Genomic DNA, 22,791 nt, shown 5'->3' on the forward strand with positions numbered 1-22,791 from the left:
CAGCGAAATGACGCTACGTGAGAGAGAGAGAGAGAGAGAGAGAGAGAGAGAGAGAGAGAGAGAGAGAGAGAGAGAGGGCACATCTGCGTCGCATGTTGTAATTCGCACTTCTTGCCACACCCGTCTTCGATGATCGAACTTGGGCATTAGATTTACAGGTGCGTGTCGATAATAAAATTCATCACCATTACCTGTTTATTCTTTCTTAAATTTACACAAAAGGGAATCAATAAATCAGTTTGTAATGATAAAGTATTATTTGAAAAAACGCTGTCGGTAATCCCGCGCTAAAATGTTGATTATTAGACGAGAAAATGAAAATGCAAGTCCAATTTTCTTTTATATTTTGCGCCACGCCCTAGCGTTAGTACGTCAGTGTGATGTCTCGAATTTCAAAGTATTTTTTCGTATTTGGGCCGCATTCGCTCAGTAAATGCTTTAGAAACTTGCCATGTTAAGTCTTTGGCTTCTTTAAAGCACAATGTAGTCCATTGTTTAGCAATAAATAGTTGTTAGGCCGAAATAGACGCCGTCAAACTCTGTGACGTCACGGCTAGCTAATGCGGCAACATAAAGGTGATGTCGCCACCTGTCTTTGCTTCTTGCACCTTTTCTGGCTTACCAAGCCTCTTCTCGTGGCAAGAGTGGCGTTCTTTAGTTTGCTGCTGGGCGAGCTGGTTGAAGATCCTTTGATCTTCAACCAGCTCGCCCAGCAGCAAACTTTACTAATGTTTGACTGTCGTCGATTTACGTTAGAGTAGGCGCTAAACTTTACGTCAGGGCGGTGCAACGCGTTGTTGTTAAGCTATGTTGCTTGCAAAGGAGATAACCGCGTGCGCTAATAAGTTTCTTAGTATGGTTAGCGCAGTCGCGACCAACGCTTTTGGCATAAGTTTTCTTTTTTTCATTTTCGAGGAGCACTTCGAGACAAGTCTCATTTGAACGTTCTGTGCCGCAGTCACCTAAAGTGATGAACCATGTTCGCTGCATGCATCAGCGTCTTTTACCTTCTTCTTAAACATACGCCTTGTGTTCCGAAACTTGCGGCTTGCATAAACAGACCACTCCCACTTTGAGTTGCTAATCTTTAAAATAGCGTGCCCTCATCGCGTCAATTTTCTCAACTGCACACACCGTTGTGCTAAGCATTCGCGATATCCAAGCATAGCAAAAGAGGTACTTCGTATGGAAAATAGGGCACCCTCTTAGGCTAAATTTCATTGGTGAATCAGTCAAGGCGTGAGAGACTATTTAGACGAACCTCTATGTTTAAGCGTCGCCGTTTGTTGCCTCCTAAATCTTTCTCCGAATGAAAAAAGCGGGAAACATTATAGTTAATGTGTCTATGTAAAGCGTTCTTGTTGTATCCGTTGCGGTTAGTCCATGAATTTCCTTGTTTTGGTAATTAACGTTTCAATCGTTGTTCGTTTTCTTCGCATCGCTCAATCGCCGTGCGGGCATGCACAACTTTGCGGGAGCTGCACTTCAGATTTTGTTGGTGTAGCCGCTGCCATGCAAATGACGCTTTTGCCCAATCATCGCGCCGAATACTGTGGCATGTGACCTATGGAAAGTTTCGCAACTTGTACGTATAATTAGCAGCCGCGCTCGGACATCGGCGGAATAAAGAAATGCTCACGTACCTAGACTTGTGTGCAAGTTAAAGAAGCCTGAGCGGTCAAAATTAATTCGTAGCAATCTATTATACAGCACCCGTGCTGCTTTAATTGGGACGTTAAGTATTATAAATAATTTGATTAGCGAATGTTTTCTTTCTTACCCACAAATTCAACTCCTTGGCCCCCACACTTGTCAGATTCTCCTGCTTAGTTTTTTTCGCCGAACACCCTACCTCGTCTTTCTGTCCACTTATTCTGTCTACAACGTACGCTATCGAGCCTCACAGCGGGATCTGTCGTCGGGCTGCAAGCACTGGAGTGTTGAGCCGTCAGCCGCCCCTTGTTACCTCGATGCGTCGAACGCACCCGAAGCAAGATGAAGTGCTCTGCGGCGACGTGGGCGGGCTCGTTCGGCGTTCGAGTAATTAGAGCCGCCTACTCGGTGCAAGGGGGAAACGGCGGCCTTACGTCTCAGTTAGCGCGGTTGTTCGGCAGCCGTGGGGAATCGCCTTTCAAGTCACGTTGTCCTGCGCGTGCTGTCATAAGAGCGAGTCTCTTCTTCACTCACTCTTCCCCTTCGGCCCTGTCTCCGTGCTGACGGCTTGAGGGCCGCTTACGGGCGAGGCTCGCTCTGATTACACGTTTACCGTTGCATCGTCGTCCTGTTAGCGCCGTTCGCTTTGGGGACAGGCGAGCACTGCGCGTGTGTCGCAGGATCTCGGGGCCACGTGTTTTGGCAGTCGCGACGCGCCTGCCTTGTACGGGAAAATGCCACCGTGCGCTTACCCGTAAACCATGATGCTGCGTCGAAAGCGCGGTGCTTGTCCAAGAAAAACAAGAGGGGTAGAGGATGTGTTTAGATGTTGATTAGTTCCCTTTCCGGTTCCTGCGCAGGCGCGAGAAAGTATTTTTCTTTGCATTTAAATTTCAATGTCTGTGTTTCTGCCTTCGCCAACGCTTGTTTACATTGCAGAAGCGCGTGAGACTCTCTGCGACGCTGAACTTGTCCTGTCGCTTGCCCGATCTTGATGCAATAGTAGAGAATGCAAGGACTTTATCAAAGTTCAATCACATCCTGTTGACAATCTCAAAAGCTGACAACGGTGGGCAGTGTTAACTTGTGCGCCACGTGAGCAGGGGCTCGCGCGCTGGAATGTTATGACTTGCGCCTATTCGGAAAAGATTTGCCACAATTCTACCGAATTCACAAAACATCTTACGCAAGATCGCTTCGTTGTCATTGGTTATAAAAAAAAACAGCAAATTTTCGAGCCTCCAAATTTTCGAGCCATGATGTGCTATTAAGAGTTGTTTTGTGAGCCTGGTCCCTGGTTACGTGAATATACCGCGCGTGCTCTCTTTCTTCACTGACAGCAGCACTCAGCGCTTCTTTACGCAAGGCGTTCGCAAACAGAAAGAAAGAAAGAAAAGCAGCAGCATCGACGTGAAAGAAAACGAATAAACTTCGCATTGTTCTTAGGCAACGAAAGCATTTTGGGGGGAGTGCGCACTTTGACGTTCTTGTCATCGCTGCGCTACTTTCTTTTCTGGATCTTGCGCTGCTTTACACCGGCGGATCACTCGTGACGATGTGTTTTCGACACCGTGCGCGGAACTTGTTTTCTGTGGAGAAACGGACTCCTCTGTGCCGGACAGCCCGTCGGCCTCGTACCGCGAAAGTGCCAACCAAGAGAAGCGCGCCGACACGTGCGTGTTCCGGCCGAGAACGTGGCGTGTGTGCTCTCCTTATATCGAGACCTTTCGGCGGAGAAAGAAATGCGGCCAAATACAAACACGATCCGCCGCGATGCCGCTTTCTCAAACTGGGTTCGAGCGACGTTGCAGCAGCGTTTCCGTTTTCGCTTCTCCACTTGAGTCGCGCCGCTTTCACTTTCCTCCCTATTTCCCGCGAGATGCGTGCGAGGCAATTCATACGCACGCGCACCAAAGTGAGACCCTCGAGAGGGAAACGGGCCGCGCTTCTTCAGGCGCGCCCCTGCGTCTTGGGCTTTCGAGATGGATTTATTTGAACGCGCCATGGCGGTCTGGAAAACTGGCAAGTTGACGCAAGCGGGCGCATCGCATTAAGGACCCCTCACGGGGACGTCGGCGAGGCTTGCACCCAGTCGCAATAAATGTGTGCAGCTTCGTGGCAGCTGCAGGGCGGACGAGGTGCAATCGGAGGCCGAGTGCGCGTAATTGAAACAGACGAGGGCCACGCGTGGGAGAGGAGGCAGTGGCAATTAATTCCGAATGCCGATGAACTGGGAAACTAGGAGGGCCCGAGAGTGCGAGGTTGGATGTTACTGTTCGAAGGGGATATTAACTCGGCCTGGTGAGAAGATCATCTGATTTGAACGAAGTGGAGGCAGCTCACCAGAAATCGCGGCGCTGATTTTATTGCATAGTGTAAGATTTGAAGTCGGGCTTGTAGGACGATCGGAGGAACTTGGGGCGACAGGACTAAGCGAGCAGGGTTTATTTACATTATTTACAGTTTAAACAAGACATACATCGACAGTCTAGCGTGACTCCCAAATGGAGCCCGCAAGACGAAGCATACAGCAAACGAGCACACAGCTCACGAGTACATTTCGAGCACGACAACGAGCACACTCTAGCAGCCGACAATCGCTGCTTATAAGCACTCCGTTCGACGTCATCGGTCGACGTCACCGTAGACCAGCCGCCTCTCCGCGCGACGGTTTACACACACACGCACACACAAGTTTCAGTGCCCCCTCCGAAGGCAGATGACCTTTGCAGCGCGGCCGTCGTGTTATCCACACACTAAACATTTTAACACCCTTAAGGGTGTAAATCAGTTTGTCGCCAGACGAACACCCTTAGGGTGCTGTTGTCTACACCCTACAGTTGAGGTGCAGTTATATCACCCTAGAGGAAGGGTGTCCAGCAAAATAAATTTAGGGTGTAGGGGTGCAAGTCCATATTAACACCCATCTATGTGGGTGTTGGAAGGGTGTACACCCTTTTATTGCTAGTGTGTATGGAAGGCAGGTTCGGCAGTACACGCCTTCAATTACTACTATGTACAGCGATCCACGCGTAACTCTCGCGTGTGCCAGAAGGTTCAAGTTCGGCTACCAAACACACCGTCGAACAGCCGGCCTTGAAGCTTCGATGGGCACACACGCACGTATACGTGTGGATCACATTACATATTAGTAATTCACGGTGTATATTGCAAAACCTGTCTTCGCTGCACATATACAACCTAGCAAATGTCACTTTTGAGCATGTATATCAACACCAACGGTTATCACGATTTCCAGATCCACATAAAATGCAACACAGACTGGTACGATATATGGCATTTTCAAGAACAATGTAAATATATTTATTGCATGCTGCAATACAGAGTACAATATATACATAAATCACATGAAATATAAACATGCACAATCACCAAACACATCGGTAAGTACAAGATCATGTACACTTCCCACAAAGGTATCTAAAATATAAGTATTGATCAAATCTGTTATTAGAGAAGAAACTATGTATTGCAGCACTGAAAGAGCCTGAGTTGACCTCGCAGTGTTTTGGGCCACATAAAGGAATAAATTTTCAGTATAAGGCTCAATGAACGAAAATTCAAGTTTTGAAGCCTTGAAAAAAAAAAAGGGACATTGCAAAGGTGAATTAGGGGAGTAATTGAAATGCAGAGCAAATGCACAAGACACCTGTTACTTTGTACACTAATGTAACCGCAAAGCATTATGAAAAGTTTGGAAAGTCGATGTAAGCATAACTGGCCAACATTTTTCGGACTGAAACAATACTTTCCAAGCATAGACGTGCTTTAAGTGAGGTTTAAGCCAGCAGTATTATTGCTAATTTTCTCTTTCCAACAAGATTACTTGAGCACGAGCAATATGTAGAATTTTTTAGTGCCTACATAGTTTGTCCTCTTTTGTGAAACGAGAGTTCTCTGTGCTAAAAGTGCTGTGTAGGAGATTTTCTAACTACAATTCCAGTTTCTATAAATTTCTGTCTTGTAACCCGAAGGCACTGGTACATATACAATATGCAGTTTGAAAATAGGTTCTTTTCTTACCATAAATCAAGAATGAGTATTCCACATTTACTATTGTGTGGTTGCAAGGTGCAGTAAAAGGCCTGATAAAAGCAAACCACTGTTGATTAAACAATTTTGCTGAACACGAAAGGTGGACAGTGTTTTAAAATACATAGTAAATTTCTAAATTATTTGCACTTAGATGCAGTAATACAAGATTAGGGCTTGCTGTAGCATGTGAGTATATACAAATTAGCAAATGTGGTTTAATAAATTAGCCATACTCTGGTTACTAAAAGAACACAGGCACAGGCAGTCATGTAAAAGTTCAAGTTAAATATCACACTGTTAACATTTGCCAGCAAATGGTCGTATCAAACATTATAAATATACTGAAAAAGGTGCTTTCTTGGGATAGTTGGCAATTAATGCGAAAAAATTACGTACAGCGTGAATTACAAGGACTGCGAGAGACAACATAGACTGCGCTGACTTCTAATAATATTTTATTGCGTTGCCACATTGTGTGTACGTATACAAGAGCGGGCATGCGCAGAAAGTGAGTCACAAGGGGCGTCTAACAGCAAGTCATTGTACTAAGGACGTGGTCACCTGAAAAAAAAAAAAAACATTACAATTTCTATCTTTTGAGATACAAGACTTCACTAGGGTCAGCGTGATAGAGGGGGCACTAACGCACACACTACCCAGTTTTCTGGTGAAATTTGCTTCTAGTTTCCCGGATGACCTGTTAGCTGTGTCTCACTAGAACTTCCGTATATTCTAAGAGGGGCTCGCAGTCACAGTCCCGGGGCAATGGATGCCCAAGTGGCCTTGAACAGTGTTATGGACGTTATAGTGCTCTCTTAAACGATCATTTAGGCACCTGCCTGTCCGTCCAACTTATTTACTGCCTCAAAATAGGGGAATATGGTAAACCAAATTCGTTGCACATATCGCAAAACGTTTTCTGTGCCCGACAGAGCAAGAACTCTGACGTGATTTGGGCGCGTTTACACACTTACAGAGCTTTGCCAGCTTTTCTCGGGTTGAGAAAAGGCCTGTGATTCCTGGAGGTTGCCGAATCTTTTTTAGCCTATCGGAGACATCATGCACATACCCACCGGTGGCACTGCGAACCTATGTCTTTCAACCGGTTGGTTCCTTGACTGAGCGGGCTCATCACGGTTTGTGCCCCTCAGAAGCTGTTCCACTATGGCTGAAATTAAGGCCAAAGGGTAGTCAACCCTAGAAAGGTGATCAACCTGTGCAGCAAGACTATGTTGCATCTTGTGTGAACAAGATTTATTGAGGCTGTTAACGAGGGAAAACTTTTAATACCTCATTTAACGAGCTTTGAGTGTGCAGAGTTAAAGGGCAAGAGTGACTTCTTACTTCTCAGATCGAAGCACCAGCCTGAGATCTACAAAGCGCGAGGAATCATCAATGGGGACCTCATGCGTTAGTTGTAGAGGCTTTCTTAAACATCTCCAAGACTCCCGAAGCAACAGGCTCGAAAGCGTGATCAGCGCAATCAATGAATACCACGTGGTCACTCACAAACCTGCACACTTTGACAGGAGACGCATCTAGGTGACCTTCAATATTGCAATCATGATGAGCGAGATAAATATAACATAGTGGCGGCGCCAGGCATGATCCTATACAAGTACCATTTATTTGTATATTGTGCAGGATCGTGCCTGGCGCCGCCACTGAGTGATATTTATCTAGCTAATCATGATTGAAATATTCAAGGTCCCCTAGATGCGTCTCTCGTTGTCAAAGTGTGCAAGTTTGTGGACGACTACCTGGTATTTATTGATTGCACTGATCATGCTTTTGAGCCTGCTGCTTGGGAGACTTGGAGATCTTTAAGAGCTGCAGCCTCTAGAACTAACAAATGGGGTCCCCACTGACGATTCTTTGCGCTTTCTTGATCTCAGGCAGTGCCTTACAAATAAACAGGTGGGCTAGTGCTTTGAACCGAGAAGTAAAAAGTCACTCTTGCCCTTTAACTCTGCACATTCAAAGCTTGTTAAACAAGGTATTGTAAAGATTTGCCTCGTTAACAGCCTCAATAAATCTTGCTCACATGAAATGCAAGATAGTCTTGCTGCACAGGTTGATCGCCTTTCTTGGGCTGGCTACCCTTTGGCCCTAATTTCAGCCATAGCAGAACAGCTTCTGAAGGGCACAAAACGTGATGAGCGCACTCAGTCAAGGAACCAGCCGGTTGAAAGACTGGTTCGCAGTGCTACCGTATGTGCATGATGTGTCCGATAGGCTAAAAAAAGATTTGGCAACCTCCAGGAATCCCAGTCCTTTTCTCAGCCCCGGAAAAGCTGGCAAAGCTCTATAAGCGTGTAAACGCGCCTAAATCGTGTCAGAGTTCTTGCTCTGTCGGGCACAGAAAACGTTTTGCGATATGTGTAACGAATGTGGTTTACCATATTCCCGTTTTGAGGCAGTAAATATGTTGGACGGACAGGCAGGTGCCTAAATGATCGTTTAAAAGTGCACTATAACGTCCATAACACTGTTCAAGGCCACTTGGGCATTCATTGCCGGGACTGCCGCTGCATGCCCCTCTTTGAAGATACGCAAGTTCTAGCGAAACACAGCTCACCCGGTACATTATTGATGCTTATTTCACCAGAAAAATGGGTAGTGTGTGCGTTAGTGCCCCCTCTATCACGCTGACCCCTAGTGAAGTCTTGTATCTCCACAGATAGAAATTGTGATTTTTTTTAGTGACCATGTTCTTAGTACAATGACTTGCTGTTAGAACACCCCTTGCGACTGCCTTTCATTTTCTGCGCATGGCCCTTCTTGTGTATAAACACACGATGTGGCAACGCAATAAAATATTGTTGGAAGTCAGCGCAGTGTATGTCATCTCTCGCAGTCCTTGTCCTGCACACTGTACGTCATTTTTATACAGAAAAGTGAATATTAATTGATTCAAAATTAGAAAAAATATAGTACACATCTGAGCTTCAAGAATGCAATTGATACAGCAAATGACGTTTAGCTTTCCAAAAGAAAGAAAATGTTCACGTTTCACCACGAGGTGCAGGGACTCCATTCTCTGAGCATCTTGACCAATAAATGCAGCGCATGGCATTGCTGGAATCTTGCATCCTGCATTAGCAAAATAAGAGAATCATGAGAGTTCAGTCTGTGTAATTACACATGTGCACTGTGGAAAATTTGATAAGGCAACAAGCTCCTGAAAGTAACAAACTTAATTAATGTGACTGGGAACAATGAACAGCTCAGGCAACTGGGCAAGACAGGTGAAAGGTAGGAGAAATTTCTATTTTGCAAATTTAGGAACTGCATTTACTGTGAACACTAAACCACTATGTCACTGTGAATACAAGGCACATACAGCAGCAAAAGCAAATAAATTTACAGTAGCCTTTTCACCATAGAAAATAAGAGTGAATAAAATTTAAGGACACTACCAATGACATCTCTCAACAACAGAAATTTGTCCAAGAGTGTGTATGTGACCTTAATATAAAATTGACATGAAATGTGGAATATATCTCTGCATTACACTTTATAAGTACTGCAGCTGAGAACCTTACGGGATATGGCATATTAAGACTGACATGCACAAGACATTAAAAAATGGCTGTTTTTACACAACATCATTACACTAGGAGACAGAGTAATTTTACAGAGTGCACACAAAATGAAAATGAGGGAACCCCCACTGGCATTATCATTTGCCCTGCAATACATGCATCCAGCCCAACAATCTCCAACTCCCCAATGCAGTTTATTAGACCCTTTCTGTATCCTAAAATTTATTGTGTATTTCTTATTTACTAATTTAGTAAGAATTGACAGTTCGGCATACTTTCCTTGAAAATTTAGCATGTGTTAACTATATTTTTAGAGCAGGCCCCTTTCTTTCAATAGGTTAGCTTGGCAAACGGTGACAAGTAGTATTCTCAAAGATCATAAGTTTAAATAAACTTATGATCCTTCGTCATGCTCCCACTTTCTACTTCATGCTCTAAACTGTGATACCCCTCCTAGGCAGTTTATGTTATACTGTGAATACATACATGGTCCTCCTTTGTGTAGCATCTCAACTAGAGCCTGAAATTTCTTGTCTCCTAAAAAAATCATATTGCACGGTTACCCTTCACTCTGGGGGTGGGGAGGGATTGTATATAAGTGTTCACATATTCAATGAACCTCAGAGCCACAACCATTTCTCATCCTGTGTTGCCACTACCCGCATGAGTCGCAATGGTTGTAAATTGGCTACCCGCCCTCCCCCGCCTAAAAGTACATTTTGCCACATGGAAAATGACCACAGCATTGCATTTGATTGAATGAGTCCTCCTGTGCATGCATGTTTTTTTTCTCGTCTTGTAATGGCTAGGTTCAACATGGTCAAGTATGAAAACTGCCAAGCCCCAACCAATACTTTGTGTAGTTTCAAAATTATGAAGCATTCATTTTTCAAGACTTGTCCCAAATTAAGCACGAGGCAGATTTTCATGATGCAAATGAGGAAAGGTTGTGCTTAGTGACAATGATAGGCCTGCTATATCCTGCAAAACTGTGTGAAATGACATATGGTTGCAATTTTCATGAGCAGCTAGCTCAGTACAAGAAATAGGCGCAATGCCTGCGGAAATGTTTTTTAACACCCATGAGAGGTCCTAGTTTCTTGTAATTTCTTCAAATCCCTTGCAGTCTAGATTGCAATCCGGCGCATGTTAATATTGTATTTGAAATAAAAACAGCTCAAATATTAAGGTTTTGAGAATTTTACGGGATTAAATTAAAGGTAGACAAGTAATGCAACGAGCAAATAACAAGCTCATTGCATAGAGTAAGGAAATATTCCTTTCCTGCAAAAACATTGGTAGCAGGAAGGTCATACGAAATTAGCACTGAATGCACAATAAAGAATATCATGCTGGAATGCCCCCATCTGTGAATATTCTTGCACAAAGAAAATCCTCGTTATGAAAGGCCATCAAGAAAATGCAAGTGTATGCTTTGGATCAAGTCATACCTGCAGTATGCACTACAATCGGCAATATTTAAAAACACACACAACTGCATATGATATCAAGCTTAGGCCGCCAAAGAGCCTCAGAGTTTTAAATTATAACTTGACTTACTATATTAAACTACACACCTATATCTACTTACAATGTAGTCTTCCCAACTGCTTCCTAGAAGACATCAACCATCTGCCTGAAGGCGAACGCAAGTGGCTTGCTCTTAATGGAGGGCACCAAGGCTGGGCATTGTGAAATTGATGCTATCATCTGCATGACCTGCGAGAAACAACACACTAAGATAAACAAATGCTATTAGAATGAAAGACAAGATCACTGGTAATGAGCCTCGTTTTGGTTTGCATGAGAAAAGCAAAAAATATGGACTTTGCGCTGCTTACTAAAAAAGAAGCAAGCTTCCTTCCAGATGTTGCAGTCATGCATTAAGATTGTCACACAGCTGCATGTTTGTATGCTCATATGCTGCTGTCGCTACTGTGCCAGCATGCTTTGCATAGCTTATTATTTCAAGTTATATTGATTATTGTGTTTTCTTGCCAATTTTCGGCAAATAGCACCAGCAAAGAAGTAGCTCACTTACACACACACACTCCCTTGTGAGGAGCGAATTCACACACGCACGCATGCATGCACGCGCACACACACACACACACACGCACAAGCCTCTACCACATAAGCAGCTTCCCACGCTTGACACACTGTATTTTTTATCCTTTGACACTCCTACTGCTAAGGCATAAAAAGCCTTCGTGTGACCAACCCTAAACTCCTCAACCTACACTTCCAGCTTAAACACTTTCTCGAGATCCAGGACAAGCCTTCTAGCTTCCCTAGTGCTCCAAACTGTAATTACGAATTTCAATATGGCTATAGGCGACAGCTCTCGAAGAGCATGCAAACTACCCGGAGAGACCTAAAGCTTGCATATGATACCTCTAAAGCGCAACAACACTTCAAATTTTCAAAATTCATTAAAGCTCCTGAAGACAATTGCTATATACGTAGGACGGGGGGTCTTGAATAACCTGCTGTTCACAATTTCAGCGGTTGTATGCATCAACGGAAATGTGGGCTAATGGGAAATTCACGTCTTTAAGATCAGAATTAGTGTAATGGCGAAACACACTACCATATTTCTTAACCATTTATTTGTGCTCTGGATGTAACGTTTCTTTTAGAATAACAATCAAGGATATCGATTCATCAGGGCAGAGGCGGGAAAAAGGAGGAAGCGTATACCTGACGCCTTCCCACTGATCCTCCTGCGAAACAGCGCCTCATACAGCAGTTGTCCAGGTTGGCTTGAAACCAAACTCGGCTTTCAGGCGGCAACACTCGCTGCACCAAATTGGAAGAGTTTTATTGCGAGTAAAATTCTACCGGCCTTATGCAATACATACGCACGCACACAAATATACGCACTCTCAAAGCGCAGACACAAAGGCACGCACGCGCACATTGATAAACACAAACAATCACACATACATGCAGGCAGACACGCTAACACGTGGACGCACACACAGTGACCCACACAGAAACACGCTCACAAAACACGTACGCACTAGACACACGCAAGCACGCCGGCCCATACAAACCGGCATGTATTCGCGCGCAAGACGCACGCATGCACACACACACACGCACGCATGCACGCACACACACACACACACACACACACAAAGCGAGCTGAGCTGAGCGCACGCACACACACGAATCGAGCCGAGCGCGAGCGCGCACACACGCACAGACAAAGCGAGCCGAAAACATGTTAAAGGCGCCCGGCAAGCAGCAACAGCAGCACGCGACCGCATCAGGGAGAACCAATACCGCGCCAGTTCTTTCGAAAGGTGGCAAAGTCAGTCGTCCTTTTTCTACGCGACGCAAAAGTGGTCGACCACATTTAACTTAAGTGCGAGCGACCGTATTACAAGAAGCCGCGCTGAACGCACAAAAGAAGCATATCTATGAACGTTGAAGCGCTGAGAAAAGCGTAACTATGCAGGCGCATCACGCCCGATGTAAGACGGGGCGCGATCGAGGTAGTTAACTTGCCCTACTAGGAGTGCAGCTGCTCTTGCTCTTACATTAGTGAATTATGCTACGAGATCACACTAAGATACTTCTAGAGCGAACAAAAACACGTAACAAACCAAAGAAATACCAAATAAATGGGCACTTGCCTGAAAATTTCCATTATGGCAGTACTACCGACCGCCGACACAGGGCACGTTGCAACTGCTCGTCTCAGCGTCCGTGGATCCATCTTCCAGTGCGTACGAACGCTTTGCTTTGAAGTGGACCACGAGTAATACACAAAGCACGGGCCACACCTTTTTCTACACCGCGCACAAAACTAATCACACGTTTAAAATTATGTCGCACAGCGCGAGACGCGAACGCATTTCACGTAGCTAAAGAATGCAATAATGGCGTAGCTTCCGCCTTCCCATCGTGCCGCGCGCCGAAGTGACTGTACAGCGTCGTCCCGTCACTTCCGGTCGCTTTTCATTGGGCAGGGGGCGGGCGCGCAAATTGAACGTTTATTCTGGCAGGTTTGCTTGCTCGAATGGCCGCCTGTTAGCTGCTGCTTCGTTGTGGTTTCCAACAAGAGCGGTGAGGCGGGTAGTTGCTACTACGGTTCGTGCCGAGCATATTTTTTTTTTTTTTTTTGGGGGGGGGGCGCAGTCTGCGCTCCATGACTGAGGGTACAGTACACAAATCGGGACCGTGAGCGAGACGATCGGCGCTCTTCTGCTGGTGCGATTATATTATTCGCTGCGTCCAAACGAAGCAACCTTGCGAGGCCACAGCGTAGTTACAGCGATATCCTGGCTCGATAAAGACCCTCACATCTTGGTCGTGCGACAGCGACGCGTAAGCATTCATGAGGCGACTGAAGAATGCGTTTGTAAGAGCGTATGCTGTGGATAAGCAATTACAGCTTTGACGACACCAGCCCCTAATATATAGGCTGAGCCTTACAAACTGTGTCCGAGGATGCGCTTAGAAGGCAGACCAGTATCTCAGTAAAACTCTGAATAACTTAGGCAAGGTACGTGGAGATTCGGATTTGAGAACTTCCAGCGTGATCTCGCCGCTATAAATGTCTTCGTTATGGCTTCACCAAGCAAATTGTACGTTGATGCCATTGTACATCAGAGGCTCGTCTAATAGCACGTCCCTGTTTGTTCAGCAATGTATCCAGACAGCTTCTTTAATTTCGCCACTTCTTGTTGGGCGTTTAAGGGCACCGAAATATTCGTGCAGAATTGTGCAAGTTGCTCGCGCGTTTTCATTCCGCTACTGCAGTTAGTCTTAGAAGTGTTTAATTGCATGATAATATAATTGTGAGCACAAAATGTAGTGATAATTAAATTGTAAGTGAAAGTGCGTACATTTTCTTGATGATACATTTTGGAGTGGCCGTCATGCCAGTAACATCAGAATCCTAGAAAAAGATCGACAGTCACTTAGGAATGCGAAAACTTAATCACTTCATGGATGTACACTTGCAATTATCACGTGACCGTGATACGTCATACATTGTCACGTGTCTTCACAATTCTACCTTCATCTGCCGTAATCCACCTTGCTACAGTTTGTACGAACCTTAACCGAATTTATTCCACCCTAATTCACATTATTTACCTATAATTGCTCATAATTAACGTTGTTCTATTTACTACCTTCTGTATCACTACTGACGTCATACAAGACGCTGATGACCTCACATTTTATTGCTTTGTATAATAAATCAATAAAATGTGACGTCATCAGCGTCTTGTATGACGTCAGTAGTGATACAGAAGGCAGTAAATAGAACAACGTTAATTATGAGCAATTATGGGTAAATAATGCAATAATGCCGCAATTTCACCCCTTCTTTCTGTTGTGTCTACTAGGCCTTGAAAGTATGTATAATATACTTTCAAGGCCTAGTAGACACAACAGAAAGAAGGGGTGAAAGTATACAATATTTGCAGTGCAGGGCAAGAATAGAAAATTAAACTGTAAGGCACTTTGAACAGCGATGTTGAATTAGTGGTGTCACAAATTGAGACTGTGGAGGCGGAAAGGCGGTTCCATTCAGTGGCTGTTCTTGGCAAAAAGGAAGAATGGCACATCAATTTTGTGTTGATGGTCGATGCGAGACGAGATACAACTTGGTGTGGTGAAATATTTTCTTTAAGAGAAGGGTTAAAGTAGCATATTCTATGAAAAATACACAGACGAAGGTACCTACGACGTAACCAAATTTCAGGTTGACCTAGTGTTCTTTTCATGGACGTCACGCTAAAATGACGTGAATAATTTGAGAGAATAAAAGGGCGGCGCGGTTCTGAATGCTTTCTGAATGCTTTCAAGGGAAATGACAAGATTGACATGAGCAGGGTCCCGTATGGATTGTTGTTGCGGAGAACGCCATCTTTCCTACCTGAAAGGCCATAAAATGCTTTATCATTAAAAATGCAATACCTACACACATTGCTCAATGCGTGGACGTGTACACGTTACTTAGATATATGCATCAATGCGTTCAACACCCTTCAGTCGTCGATTTAACACCCTTCTTCTAGCAAAGTCGGACCTATGTGTAGTGTACACCCTTGTGATAGGGTGTTTTGACCGAAAAGGGTGCTAAAAGGGTGTGGACAGGGGTGTAAATGCAGAAAGCACCCCTCTTAACACCCATAAGGGCGTAAAAATGTTTAGTGTGCATTGTCCTGCGTCCCCGTAGTCAGCTGGTCACGCCCGAACCCATCCGGCGCCTCTACATTCCAGAGCTGCCTTTCTCCTGTTCTCCGAACGAGGCGCTTGGTGGATGAATGCCGCCGTAGTCAAGTTCTTCAAAGGAAGTTCACGGTTGGTTAGCGCTGTCCTCGCTGGTTCTCTGTAGGGCGCCACCACCCCGGATCGTTCGACCCACCTGCAGCGGACGCACCTGCAGCAGTACCCCTGCAGGCCGATCCTAACAATAGGTATTTTATACCCTGATAAATTAATATGTATAGGTACTAAGGATTGGGCCCTGGCCTAAGTGAGGACAGGCCCGTCCCTGTTAGCAAACCTTACGCAAAATAGGCTTGCCACCTATTGCTTGAGCAGAGTATTCCTACGGAGAGAAAATTTGTATGAACTAATCTGTGACTCGTAATTAGTCGACGCCTGCCTTTTGGGTAGTTATAGACCGTTCTTGCACGGCCTGATAACGTATGAATTTGGCTCTTCCGTTAGTTGACCCTTATACCTTTTCTATTATGTTTATAATAAAAATAAACCGCATTGTATGTGCGCACCACATTGGCATTCAAAACAAAATGCGTGGATATTACTTAGACCGTGAGAGGAGAAGGGTTGAACAAGATAAGTGGCTGAGCACTGCATACAAAAGAAAAGGGATAGGAGAGAAGGTTGTCACTCGTGAGGTTGTCCAGGAACAAAACAGTGTAGAAACAAATCAATGCATGCTACCGGTGCTAGCATATGGGGCAGAAACTCGAAAACAAGTTAAGGACCGCGCAAAGAGCGATTAAACAAAGAATGTTAGGCGTAATGTTAGGCGTATGTTAAGAGACAGGAAGAGAGCAGTGTCGATCAGGGATAGCCGATATTCTACTTGACATTAAGAGAAAGAAATCGAGCTGGGCAATTCATGTAATGCGTATAGGTTAGATAACCGGTGACCATTATGGTTACAGAATGGATGCCAAGAGAAAGGAAGCGCAGTCGAGGACGGCAGAAGACTAGATGGGGTGATGACATTGAGAAATTCGCGGGCGCTAGTTGTAATCCGCTGGCGCAGGACATGAGCAATTCGACATCGCAGGGAGAGGCCTTCGTCCTGCAGTGGGCATAAAGTAGGCTGATGATGATGGTGGTGGTGGTGATGAGGAACAAATATGTGCCAATGTCCACTTCTTAGGCACTTGACACTGTGGTACAATTGTTGAAGTGGCACAATTGCGAATTGTGTTTGACGAGTAAAACAACATAAACGCCATGTAGTGTAGATGTAAATCAATGGGTTTTTCACGTCGACAAGCGTGCCTTCAGTGCATAATTATACCCTAGTTCTGTCTGTTTTTGTCTGTATGTTGCTCGGCGCTCCCCGTCCTCATCGGAAAAGCTGTTCGAGCATCGACACACCGCGCACAGGCGCCGCAGGGGCGTTCGGCACCGCCACCTCGATCGCCTACAGCTTTCTGTCGCGGCTGCCACAAAATGGCTCCGCGGAGTAAAAGGCGCCGAACACCGAACGCGCGCGCTGGTGCTGCTGTTGTCTGCCTCTGATTTTTTTTTTCAAGTTGGCGCTTAGCTATAATGGGAGGGGGGTCAGGAAGCGTTGTTTGTGGTGACCCAATTTCGGCGCTTCAGCGCCGCTTTGAAGTTCTTTCCACCCACACTCCAGTGGGTGGAAAGGAATAAAAGAACGGTGGTAAATAATGGGTTCATCAGAGTGTCTCGACTTTATTTTCCAAATATTCTTCGTTTTATTTTTTAATGTTTTGGAGAATGAATGAATGAATGAATGAATGAATGAATGAATGAATGAATGAATGAATTCTTTTTATTAAGAAAAGGAAGGACCGAAAGTCGCTGGTGGGGGAGGAAGGACATACGAAGGAGAGGTAGACACACTAAATTGCGCAAGCCAGGCCTCTGGCAACGCCAAACTGGGCTAACTTTACTAGGTGATCGGGGTTTTCGAGAACGTCGTTCTGTAAAGCTTCAATATGGCAATGTAGAAAAATATTGCTGTCGTCTCGATAATTATTCAGAGTGGGACAGTGTAAAATGAGATGCTGCAAGTTGGCTTCGCATACGGAGTGGCAGAAGGTGCATATTCGGGGGGCAGAGGCGTCAATGCCCTTCTATAGGACAGCCAACGTCTACCACTTGTGAATTATGGCAGGGGTACTGGCTATGTTGGCAAGTACTTCATTTATGAATATTTCCTGGGATCGACTGAGGGCGAGGTCCTTAAACATGTGAGGAGGAGTGAGATACTTGAGTCTTTCCCTATTCGTGTACTTGAGGAAGCGGCGTATTCGTGACATTTCGAAGTGAGAGTTCGGCGGTAAATCCGCATAGGAGTGGTCAACAAGATCGAGAAACCCGCGTAGGAGAGGTTGGAGACGATAAGGCAGAACTACAGATTGTGAGGTGGCAAGACCATGCGCTACCTCGTAACCCCCCCACCACCACCACCCCTTCGGGCCTCCAAGTGTCCCGGCGTCCAGGTGACCCTAAGGTCAATACCAATATTCTGCTTGTGCTGTAAGATCTGGCGGATGTGTAGAGCAGTGACATCTTCCACACTGGGGTCCTCAATGTCTTTTAATGCTTCGAATGAGTCGGTGTAGATGGTGGATGGTGCGGTATTTTCTTGTAAGGCGATATAAATGGCCAATAGTTCCGCCTGTGAAGGTGTCGCGTAGTTTAGTGCACAAATGTTGCGCCTGGCCCCACCGGTCGAGGGTTTGTACCAGGCCAGAGCCATGCGGTCGCCATTGAGTGCGGCGTCAGTATATATCCCGTTGGCGTTGTTTACTGTGTCGGTGAGAGAGGCGCTGTCTGGCCGTAGCGCCCCCGGTTGCGAGGGGCGTAGACATCTTGGAGGGTGAAGGGTAGGAAAAGCGAGGGTGGTGTCTTCGCCTGCAGTGTTCCGGGGTTCTATGCAGGTGCGTCGGGTGTACCACAGCAGGGTGTCCTGGCCCTGTGTGGTGAGATGCAGTCGATTAGTCAATGATGTCTGAGCATGTTTGATGATGTCGTCGATTTCGCACGGTTTCTTGAAACCAGACCCATTCGACTGTGCCGGAACAGCAATTCCGTTCCAGTCACTTATTATCTCGACGGAGGAGTCTTTCAGGGCTCAATTTTGTGACCACTGCTTTTTAATGTGGTCATGCTCACTGTGGCCCGCGAACTAGAGATAAGCGCTGGCGCCCGCTATACCATTTATGCGGACGTCATAACCATTTGGACAGAAGCACAAGACTATGGCGGGAACATTGAGCACATGTCCACCGAACTTCAAGCGGCCTTATTGCACTCGAAGACACCCTTCCTGAACTGGGACTCACCTTAGCAACTGAGAAAACGCAACTTTTATGTGTCAATGGCAGACGAAGCGTCCTCCTGCCACATCAGGCCATAATGTTGACATTGGGTCAGCATGAACTCAGGGCCACGCACGGTCACGTTAAAATTCTGGGGATTCCCATCCACAGTTGCAGTACTGGACAATTTGGGACCACTGAGCTTAAAAAGCAATGGCCCAGGTTCTTGCACACTCCAAAGCGCCTCTCCAACAACTTCGGCGGGGCACGGCAGACAGCCTGCACCACCTTCATCAGATCCTTCGCAATTGGTAAAGTCAACTATGGCAGCACAGTTGTAACACCATCAAAAACAACCGAAAAAACCATTCAAGTTCTCTACTGACAAATCCTTCGGACTGTTACAGGTCTCCTTAAGTTCACGAATATACGCAAACTGCAAGACTTAACGCATTTGCCACCCATGTTTTGAAGAAAATGAGACAATTTTGGAAGCGCGTCTATGCGGAGTCTGCGTTCTTTTTTTAGGAGGTGAAAGCCTCGCTTCCTTGTTGTATGCACGATTTGTTTCGGCCACTTGGAGCACTTGTCCTTTACGTACTTGTCTTTCTCTCGATTCCGCGCTTGTGAATTTGCATCGTGATTTGCCAACTAGCCCGGCCGGGGTGGCATAGCGGTTTTGGCGCTGCACTACTAAGCCCGAGGACGCGGGATCTATAATCCCGGCCGCGGCGGCCGCATTTCTATAGGAATGCAGTGCAGAAACGCCAGTGTACCGTGCATTGGGTGCACGTTAAAGAACCCCAGGTGAACAAAATTAATCCGGAGGCCCCCACTACGGCGTGCCTCGTAATCGTATCGGGGTTCTAGCTCATAAAACTCTCGAATTTAATTTTGTTTTTTAACCAACTAGCCTGGTGACATACTTTGCCACGTTGCAAAAGGCATTTTTACCTGTATTAGAACAAGAAGCGCGGCAACGAACAAGCATTTAACATTACAGAGAGTCGGGTACGGAGACCTTGCGTGAGCAGACCCGTGAGTGAGGGAGAGCGTCCCGCTGTTCTCGTTCCTTAAAGGCGAGGTCGACGGCAGCGTCGGAACGTGACCGCTGCTCCTAGAGTGCGCTGCCGTCTCCTTCGGCGCAAGCTTCGTGCCCTCGACGCTCGCTCTTGATTTGACCGAACCAGATCGATGACTGCGTTTGCAAATTTAGACCTTTAATCTCGGAAGCGATGCCGCGTGCGACACTGAGCGCCGAGGGAGGACGCGTCCTGCGTACGAGATGCGCCATGCGTTGTGCAATCACCCTCGGGTGTAAGAATGACGAGAACGGTGACACAATTTCCACGCTCGCTGCTTCTCGCGGCCTGCCCTACGTTTTGGTCACCACCCATACTTCGGCCTTGACACTGAGTATATGTTTTCGCGTGAGAGCGATCGGAGGACACTTGCTTGTGCCGATGTCCTGTTAACGACGTGATAATATTTTTGCGCTATCGTTTCGTGCTTCGCACTACTGGCAGCGCCGTGATTTAAAAATTTTCTTTCGTGTTTTTTTTTTTTTTCGGCAAATCGCTTGTGCCAAGTTTCTCAGGAGAGATACATTTTTTTTTCTCACGATTACTTGTGCAGAACGCTAGCGAAAAAAAACCGGTTCGAGATTCTACTAAACACTTTTTTTTTTGCTTCCAGATTAGAATCTTTCAATAAAGCACCTGCGGGAGTATTCGGGCTAATTGTGAGGGCTTGAGTAGGAAAAACAGCGCAATTACGAACATGACAAGATCTGAGGAAGGGGCATTGCCTGTCCCTTCCTCACGTCCTGGTTGTCCATTGCGCCGTTTTCCCTGCTTAAGACATCAGCTTTTGTCGACTTCTCCGGCCTTCTTGTAAGTTCGCTCTCTGCACGATCACGCATTATACGTGCGCGCACTGTTTCATTTATTTATTTATTTATTTATTATTTTATTTAGTTATTTAGTTATTTATTTCAAGATACTGTCAATCTCTCGTGGGATTGTAACAGGGGTGGGTTTCTTTGTAACATGGGTCTGTTCGTGCTCGTCTCTCTTTCTCTCTTTCTCCCCCTTCCGCTCGCTTTCTCTTCTTATCCACCTACTCCTTCCCCCCGTGTATGGTAGCCAACCGGAACTACTTCTGGTTAACATCCCTGCCTTTCTATACATCCTTTCTCTCTCTTGACGGAGCTATGATCACCGTCGTAGATTCCTATGCTCATGCTATATGTCACCGCACGTATATATATCCTGGCTTTTCGCCGATCTTAATATTCGACGAGCGGTGAGTCGTCACCGAAGAGGTGAATGAAGAAAGACAGCCGCTGTGTCTTCGAGTCAAAGCTCGATGGCTCCTGGCCAAGGCATGCATAGAATTTCGCGTCTCACTTTTCCTCTCAGACAGTCTTCTGCCTTCATATAGGCAGCCCCGATCCCACCACCGCGTTTCTTGTTTTTTGGCGTGGACCGTTAGCTCCATCGCTCACAGTTTGTTCGCCAGTGGCGGGCCTCCTTTTCACGGTACACCTCATACCGAGCGCCTCGTTTTACGTGCTTCAGAACGCGACCATCTTCTCTTCCTTTCTTTTTCGTCTTCAAAGGCTGTTCACATTTCAGGCAGCCTTCAGAACCGATTTTTTCTTTTTGCTCACTTTTCGTTCTTTTACCGAGGCGCCTTCGGGTTTACGTGGCTCGTATTTTACGAGCCGGCTTAAAACATGGCAGGCGGCGAGGAGGAGGCGACGGTGAAACATGACGGGTTTTGCGTAGGCCGACCCGCACGGCTGCCGGCCTCTCCGGTGGTGCCTGTGCGCGACCACGCTGCGCCGTCCGCCGTGGAAGGCTTCGCTGCGAACGGCGCGGCCGCATTATTTTTTTCTTCTTTCTTCCTTTCATTCAGTCATTCTGTTTTTTTTTATTATTACTATTTATTTTCTCTCGGCACTTTTTCACACGGAGTGCTTGCTCTATACGCGGCAGTGTATTGACTGTGCGGGAGAAAAAGATTACAGTTGGCCCCTACAGGCACGGCCGCTCGAGGCCGTGGTGCGGGATATGCACGGAAATTCCACCCAAGTGACCCGTGACAGTTCACGGTGCACACGCTTACATTATTTTCCTCGTTTAGGTGGAGAGCCGACGACACGCGCCTCATCGACTGTTTTTAACGCGAGGTGGGGAACTGCGGCTCTGCCACTCACTGCAACGTTGCGCAAATGCGCTTGTATTTAGCAGTCGAGCAATCTTGGTGGCACTGTATATGGGCTAGTCGGGAGAGATTTATACCCCGGTTAAGTAATTAAGCACGACGGTGTGAGTTCGCCACAGCGCCGGCGTCAGCAAATGAGGGGCCAATTTTACTCAGGTTTTTGAAGGTAACTTATACATGCCTAAAAGAACAACTTCGTTAGCGGCGCGTACCATAAATGATTTTTGAGAGTATCTTTATGCCTTACAGAACAGTATTGTTGCTAATGCGTAGCATAAATGATATACAGACGGTACCGTTGTTTGTATTGTTCCAAGGACCTAACGGTCGTCTTTCTTTCGCAGGCGTCTTGTGTTACGTGGCTGAGATGCCCCAACAGTATGCGTAAGAATGGCGGCCCACGGCCCCCTGATTCAGATCGCGTGTGCGAGGGGTGCAAATGTTGTTCCCTAATTCACTGAAGTTGGGGTTGGTGAGATAGATGAAGGAAGGCGCCGACCGTGCGTCGACGAAGCACGGAGCACAGCGGAAGAACGCGAGTGCGCGCGTTGCAAGCATTGCGAGAGGCGCAGACTGCGCTAAACAGCGAGGAGACGGAGCGCGCGGCTCGCGCCATTTCGGCGCGGGAGAAAGGAAGGCCGCTCTAAATATTCCGGGCACGGGGCTTGATTCCCGCGTCGGGATTTCGTCGCGCTTCTGGCGGCCGCCAGCCAATTTGGGCAGAAACGATGCAGACGGCGTCGTATACGCTGTCCCTGTGCTTTTACAACGCTCCGGTGTATACC

General features: G+C 46.3%; 1 protein-coding gene and 1 long non-coding RNA gene across 7 annotated transcripts in view; one reads left to right on the top strand and one right to left on the bottom strand.

Moving 5' to 3' along the window:
- LOC126531770 (galactosylceramide sulfotransferase-like) overlaps positions 1 to 22,791 on the top strand; it is a 215,689-nt gene that overhangs the window by 104,728 nt on the left and 88,170 nt on the right. Inside the window, exon 1 of one of the 5 annotated variants that reach the window (XM_055071463.2) lies at positions 15,536 to 15,694. The exons of the other annotated variants lie outside the window; for them this stretch is intronic. The gene's annotated coding sequence lies outside the window, so the exon portion shown is untranslated. Of the gene's footprint in view, positions 1 to 15,535; positions 15,695 to 22,791 lie in introns of those variants that run through there. 5 annotated transcript variants of the gene reach the window in all.
- On the bottom strand, positions 8,612 to 14,373 carry LOC126531777 (uncharacterized). Of its 2 annotated transcripts, XR_007599697.3 has the most exons (4): positions 12,896 to 14,373; positions 11,955 to 12,053; positions 10,846 to 10,973; positions 8,612 to 8,802 (listed from the first exon to the last, which is right to left on the bottom strand). It is a non-coding gene; the product is annotated as an uncharacterized lncRNA (long non-coding RNA). The 2 variants fall into 2 exon arrangements; XR_011894858.1 differs by lacking the exon at positions 11,955 to 12,053 and having other exon boundaries at positions 8,620 to 8,802; positions 12,896 to 14,363.

This window comes from Dermacentor andersoni, chromosome 5 (genome assembly GCF_023375885.2).
Source record: "Dermacentor andersoni chromosome 5, qqDerAnde1_hic_scaffold, whole genome shotgun sequence".
NCBI classification, from domain to species: Eukaryota; Metazoa; Arthropoda; class Arachnida; order Ixodida; family Ixodidae; genus Dermacentor; species Dermacentor andersoni.